Genomic DNA, 7,114 nt, shown 5'->3' with positions numbered 1-7,114 from the left:
TCATTTCAAACTGTGAGCATTGATTTGAATGGGAAGCAGTGATGCTATCTCATATAAGGAATGCTGTTAGTATAACATGAATCTCCCATTGGGTGAACTTAGTGGACTCAAGTAGTTATGGATATAGAGCATATCCTAATGACTTCTGGGTTCCTACTAATGAGTTATTAATGACTTTACAAAGTCAAGTTTTGGAGTACTTTCCTGTTTTGGAGATTGTCGACTTTTTTATCGATAAATTGCCTGCTTCGATAGTCCTATATATTACCAATATTATATTTTTTTAGGGCTACTTTTAATATAAATAATTTAAAAGGGTACTGAGATTTAAATTTTTACTAGCCGTGAGGCTCGCTTCGCTCGCCATATCAGTCTAGCCAGGGGGCTCCGCCCCCTGGACCACCGACTGGATCGTCCAAAAATGAGATCAACGGGCTCGCTTCGCTCGCCTGCATGTAGACCTCAGCGGAACCTCTGTACCGAATTCTGGACCCCCGACTGGATTGTCCAAAAATGAGATCAACGGGCTCGCTTCGCTCGCCTGCATGTAGACCTCAGCGGAACCTCTAGGTACCGAATTCTGGACCCCCCGACTGGATTGTCCAAAAATGAGATCAACGGGCTCGCTTCGCTCGCCTGCATGTAGACCTCAGCGGAACCTCTGTACCGAATTCTGGACCCCCGACTGGATTGTCCAAAAATTAGATCAGCGGGCTCGCTTTGCTAGCCTGCATGTAGACCTCAGCGGAACCTCTGTACCGAATTCTGGACCCCCGACTGGATTGTTCAAAAATGAGATCAACGGGCTCGCTTCGCTCGCCTGCATGTAGGCCTAGACCTCAGCGGAACCTCTGTACCGAATTTGAACGTATTATGTCAATTTGATCTCGAAAAACACCTGTTACTAGTCTATATCGGCGTATCATTGGCGAACGAAATTCTTCCACCTCAGCTAAACCTGTGTACTGATTTTTTTTTAATATATTTCCATCAATTATTGAAAAAGGTGAGGAAACGCAGAAAAGCTGAGAAAACGCTAATTTTGGCTAATTGGATAAATTGGTATTTAGGAGGTCCTGGATAAATGCATTTCAATCTTCAACTTGGTGCCAACCTAACAAAGTCAACTCAACTCAATGCCAAAATGACAAAATTTTTAATCTAGTTACCAGAACAACTGTTTCGAAGAGGTAGATTATAGTTTCTCTAGATTATAGTTCTATATTAACATATGGTATGGACATTTTTCAATTATAATTAAGAGAATAAGAAGAATATACATGCTAAAAGACGAACTTTAAACCCTTAAAAACCACCCTTAGAGTTAAAATATTGCCAAAAGATTTGTTAGTGCGCCTCTAAAGGGCCAACTGAACATACCTACCAAATTTGAACGTTTTTGGTCCGGTAGATTTTTAGTTCTGCGAGTGAGTGAGTGAGTCAGTCAGTCAGTCAGTGAGTGCCATTTCGCTTCTATATAGATTTAAATTTTTTTAAATGGGACAAACTGGGTTGACGACAAACTAGGTCCTTTTCTCGACCCAGCTTGTCGCCTCATGCACACGACAAGCCAAGGAACGAATCCTTACACGGCTTCAACATTCCACAAATTTTCTTGTTCTATTCTCTGTGAAAAGATTTTTCCACTTGGTATTTTTTGGAATTTTTCCACCCAATATTTTATATTTATTATCAATATAAAGGATGAATATTTTATATCAGCTAGTAACTAAGTTGAACATGTATTATTTTCTATTATTTTCACTCCAAAACTTATAGTACATTCGAAAATGATAGCCCAAAATCAGTATTTTTTAAAATCAAAATTTTTTATTCACAATTTAATGCAATTGAGGGTCCTGCCAAACCTGAAGGTTTTTCGATAGGTAATAATTATTACTCATATAGGCCTATACCAATATATATCATTTGGGGCATTGAAAAGGCTTCATCAATTTCTCAACTCAAAATCAATTTTTAAAGCTGATTGTCAATTTATTTATGCAATATTCAATATTAATCAGTTCCAGAAAAATGAGTAGTCGATTTAGTTATACAATTCAATATTACTCAGTTCCAAAAAATCAGAAAAATTACAAAAATAATATAGATTTGATAAAAAATGCACAAGACTTTTTAATTATAAGCCAATTTGCAATATATCCCCAACAATTTTGAGGTTTTGGAATTACTTTCCTGGTTTGAAAACTCGGTTTAAACGGAGAATTAATGTCAGCTGTTCGTTAAACCCCAGATGAAACACATTATAATAAATGTGAACATATCTACAAGTAAACGTAGATGGCCCAGAAACTTCCATAATGTTTGTCAGGAAATATTCTTGTTAGTTTCATCAACCAGTTCCAAAAATCCAAAAAGATTTACAAAAATCCTATCAAGATCTGATAATGGACGTATCCCTATCAACTCAGCAAATCAATACCAGATTTTGAACCCTTTACATGAACCATCCCAACCTAACCAAAAATTCAACTCTTCCAGCAAGATAACTCGGTCAATTCCCAAAAAAGGGCATCAAAATTTCATCCAGAGCTGTTGCGTTTCATCGTGATTGCATATAATCATGAAAATAGTCCAGAGCTGACTCAGAATCAACTGTCTATTTATAGATCTGACCTCATTCCGAGCAGAAATAGTGATGAAACTTGAGATCTGATTGTTGGAGATTGATGTTTACTGATGGATATTTGGAGAATGTTTTTCAATCTGTGAATATTTTTTATGTTTTATTACAAGAGGTTAGGTTGACCTACATTTTTGTGGATGACTAAGAACGGGCAGACATTATGGTTATGTTCAGGCAATGTAAACAATATAGGTCATGGCAAAATAATTTGGATTATTTACCTTTCGCGATGGTATTCCTCCACGACAGAATCGGAGTCAAATTCACTGAAATCGGGCAGAGAATCACCGTCAAAACTGAAATTACCCAGAACACTGCTACGAGAATTGGATTTCATTTTGGTTTTGGGGAAAATAATTTTGGAGAACTACTGAAACTGAAGGCTAATGGTTGACTACCATTGCAAGGAGATTTAAAACTGGAGGGAACACACAGCACTTTTCACACTTCACACACACAATAGAGTCGTAGTTCGCATGCGATTTCTAAAGGGTGTTGTGTTTATGTAAATTGAAAAGAAACTACGCCCGATTATAAATTATCACATAAACTTTCTTCGCGAATGAATCGTTCTCAGGAAATCAACAGAGCTCAAAACACGAACACCAACAGCAAATCCCAATCCTAAACAGAATAGCCAACAACGGAAGTTTTAAAACGAGGATGGTAATGCTACCTGGTGGTGAAATTTTATACTAAAATATGCGCCAAAGATTAAGAATTTTATTGTTAGGAGAATTAACATGTTTTTCAACCTAAATCTGTTCTTAAAAAGCAATAAATTACAAGATTTATTCTAGGATTTGGCTTGATTTGTATGTAAGATATCTGCGATAGAATTTGTTGACTTTTCTAAAGCTTTTGATTCAAAACTGATGAGATTTCTTGCAGTTTTGGTTGAAAATCCCAGTTGAATAAGATGGATTTTGAATAGGAAATATTACTTTTTTTGATGATTTATGTTGGGAAATGAAAATTGCAGAGGAATGAAGTAAGAGAACATAATTGTCAAGGGAGTTCTACAAGGTACAGTGTTGGGTCCAATGTTTTAGGTAATCTATAGGGTATTTTGTCTGTTGCAAACTATGTGGGGTACCGTACTTGGTCAAAAATCTTATTTTATTTCGTATTTTGAAAAGATAGCAAGTTTAAATTGGCTTGATAAATTTAAATATTTGTCAAGGCAGTTCTACAAGGTACAGTGTTGGGTCCAATATTTTTGGTAATTTATAGGGTATTTTGTCTGTTGCAAACTATGTAAGGTACCTACTTGGACAAGATTCTAATTTCATTTAGTATTTTGAAAGGTTTTTTCTGAAAAGATAGCAGGTCTAAATTTGCTTGATAAATTTATTTAGATACAAAAAACAAATCATGAAAATTAATGGGGAATGGCCAACAGGTGATACTATTTAAGAATGCAATTCGTCCATTCTTTCAAGAATGATAATGTTTGAAAACTTTTATCAACCTTATATCTGTAACCATTATTGTAGAAATCTGAAACATTTTAAACAGTCCATTTAACTTGTTCCCCATATCAGTTCACCTGTTCTACCAAGTTGTAGACGATTTCTATCTTGAATATACAAGTTAGGAATACTGTGCACGATGGTGAGGTATAAAAAGATGTTTCATGAATCCTTGTATAGTTTAAATAAAAATTTATAGAACAGTACAGGTATCAAAACAGGTGACGTCTTTTTTCATCAAGCTCATAGGACTCTATCCATTTCTTAGATTACCACAAATTTTGCAAATTCTTGGAAATAATCTAGGCTATAATTTCATAGGAAAATACACAACAATAACAAAACGAATTTATTCGAAACGGCATTTAATAGGCATATTATTGCTTTATTATACAAGGCAATACAATATTTGAGACCAAGAAATTAATCAATTTATTCATTTTTAACACTAGTTGCTTCTAGTAACAGAAACTAAGTAATTATTTTATTACAATAATAATAAGTTATGATCGTGATCGAATTTTATATAAGATGAAGATGAATTGAATGTAATTTATTTGAATTTTCTTGGCCCTTGTATTTACATAACTTAATATATGTAGGAGAAGGTTATAATAATATTAGATTCAATTTTATAAGGTACGAAAAAACCACGCTTTCTAGTGAATTTCTGTTCTATTAGTCAGAAATTAAAATATTATTAGTTCTTATGGGACTCTTCACACATATCAAACTAATGCTTGTTGTCTATGTATGAAAACCTCCATAATAAACAATGGAATTGTTTCAAATCATCATCAGAACCATAGAGAAAATAGAGCATAAGTAGATTCATATTCCACGGAAAAGGTCGTTAATGTTCCAAATTTCGAGACGATTTTTTGTGAACTCAGGCCGATTACTGTCGACAACTGTCTACAGTTGTCTATTATTACTGTTTTGGCCGTGTGATTTTCTTCTCCGATTACTGTCGACTACAGTCTATTATTAGTGTGTTGTTGGGAGTGTAAGAAGGGCACAGTATGAGAGACTACCGTACCAGCGTCACATAGCTTCACCAAAAACAACTACTAGGACTATCGGCTTTAGTTAACACTCACATTTGCAACATAGACACCCTATACACTGTCTATTATTAGTGTGTTGTTGGGAGTGTGAGAGTGTAAGAAGGGCACAGTATGAGAGACTACCAGCGTCACATAGCTTCACCAAAAACAACTACTAGGACTATCGGCTTCAGTTAACACTCACATTTGCAACATAGACACCCTATACACTGTCTATTATAAGTGTGTTGTTGGGAGTGTGAGAGTGTAAGAAGGGCACAGTATGAGAGACTACCAGCGTCACATAGCTTCACCAAAAACAACTACTAGGACTATCGGCTTCAGTTAACACTCACATTTGCAACATAACGCTCCTTTACCAAGGTGTATCACCATAAATGATATTGTATCAACACAATATGATGAAGTATCATCTCAACTTGATACCAACACCATAATTTGATACAAAACTTCCAAACTTTGAACATAGATTCATTAGAAAGCAGGAATTTTTAGCAGAAATACTACCGATGTACCATATTTTTCAATAATACAACTTATGTACACTATAGAATGAAAACTGGATTGATTTTGTAAACATGTTTGAAATAATACAAAATTATAGATTAAAAATTATATGAAATTTATTACAACTAGAGGCATCATTCCATGATTATCAACTATTTACTTTACAATATAATTCCATCATCAAGATACTATGCGATTAAACTTTAATCATTTGAAAATACAGCAACAAAATACCAAATCGTGTTCAGAAAATTGCTCTGAAATAATGTTATCATCAAGACAAAGTCATTACTATGAGATTGGAATTTATCATTTTTGAAAACATAGCAACAAATTATCAAACCGTGTTTAAAAAATTGCTCTGAAATAATGTCATCATCAAGACAAAAAAAAAAAAACGAAGACATTACTAGGAGATTGAAATTTAATCATTTGAAAATATAGCAATAAAATTCAAAGCGTGTTCAAAAAATTGCTTTAACTAAACACACTGTATGACAATTTCAAAAAAAAAACAATAGTTCAATGGAAAGTAACAGTTCATTCATTACTATGAAATAAATTCAAATACGTGCTAAATATAAATCATCTCATTATAGGAAATTGTTCAATATAGTTTCAAAAAATTGCTCCAACTACACTCTGTATGAAAACTGAGACCTGAGACCTGTATGACAATATTTTAATAATTAATTCAAATACGTGCTAAATATAAATCATCTCAGTATAGGAAATTGTTCAATATATAGTTTCAAAAAATTGCTCCAACTACACTCTGTATGACAACTGAGACCTGAGACCTGTATGACAAGTGCGACCTGAAAACTCTGACATCTGAGCTGAGTCAACCAGGTTACTCGATATTATTATTATATTGAAACCCCAATAAATCAATGAAAAATAGTAACAATTAATTCATAACTATGAAAGAAATTCATTCATAAATACGAGCTAAATTATCTCAGTATAGGAAATTGTACAGTGTTGATACATGAAAGTTCAGTTATCTTTCATTATTCCACTTTTACAGTAATCTTAATAGATCATTATTTGCTTATTTCTCTCATCTTCAGGTAATGATTTAGGCCTGCCGCAAAGTAGACCCACGAAAAGCAACCCACGCCTTGGGATGTTTTGTAAACCATTGCTGTAGAATTATTCATAATCAATCAGCTGACAAGTGGTTTATTCATTGCATACACAGATGTCTAGAGAATTGCTATAGTGAGGTCCACGTTATAATGGCAGTGGATAAAAGATAGGAGAATATCGATGCTAATTCTCTGCATTAATTAATTATATTTCAACACTGTCAAAAACATAATCAACATCTCAGTACTCCTTTTCTTTATATTTATATTACAAGTAGCCCTATACAGAAAAGAGATAATAATTGACATCGTTGTGGACCTAGAAAAGGA

General features: G+C 34.0%; 1 long non-coding RNA gene across 1 annotated transcript; it reads right to left on the bottom strand.

The window, feature by feature from the left end:
* Positions 1–5,787: 5,787 nt before the first annotated feature.
* On the bottom strand, positions 5,788–6,878 carry LOC120354239. The gene is made up of 2 exons (XR_005572925.1): positions 6,494–6,878; positions 5,788–6,360 (listed from the first exon to the last, which is right to left on the bottom strand). It is a non-coding gene; the product is annotated as an uncharacterized LOC120354239 (long non-coding RNA).
* Positions 6,879–7,114: the final 236 nt, after the last annotated feature.

The sequence above is a fragment of the Nilaparvata lugens genome, chromosome 14 (assembly GCF_014356525.2).
Source record: "Nilaparvata lugens isolate BPH chromosome 14, ASM1435652v1, whole genome shotgun sequence".
In the NCBI taxonomy this organism is placed as follows: domain Eukaryota; kingdom Metazoa; phylum Arthropoda; class Insecta; order Hemiptera; family Delphacidae; genus Nilaparvata; species Nilaparvata lugens.
The sequence above is the reverse complement of the archived record's forward strand: the minus strand, read 5'-3'. Positions and strand labels throughout refer to the sequence as shown.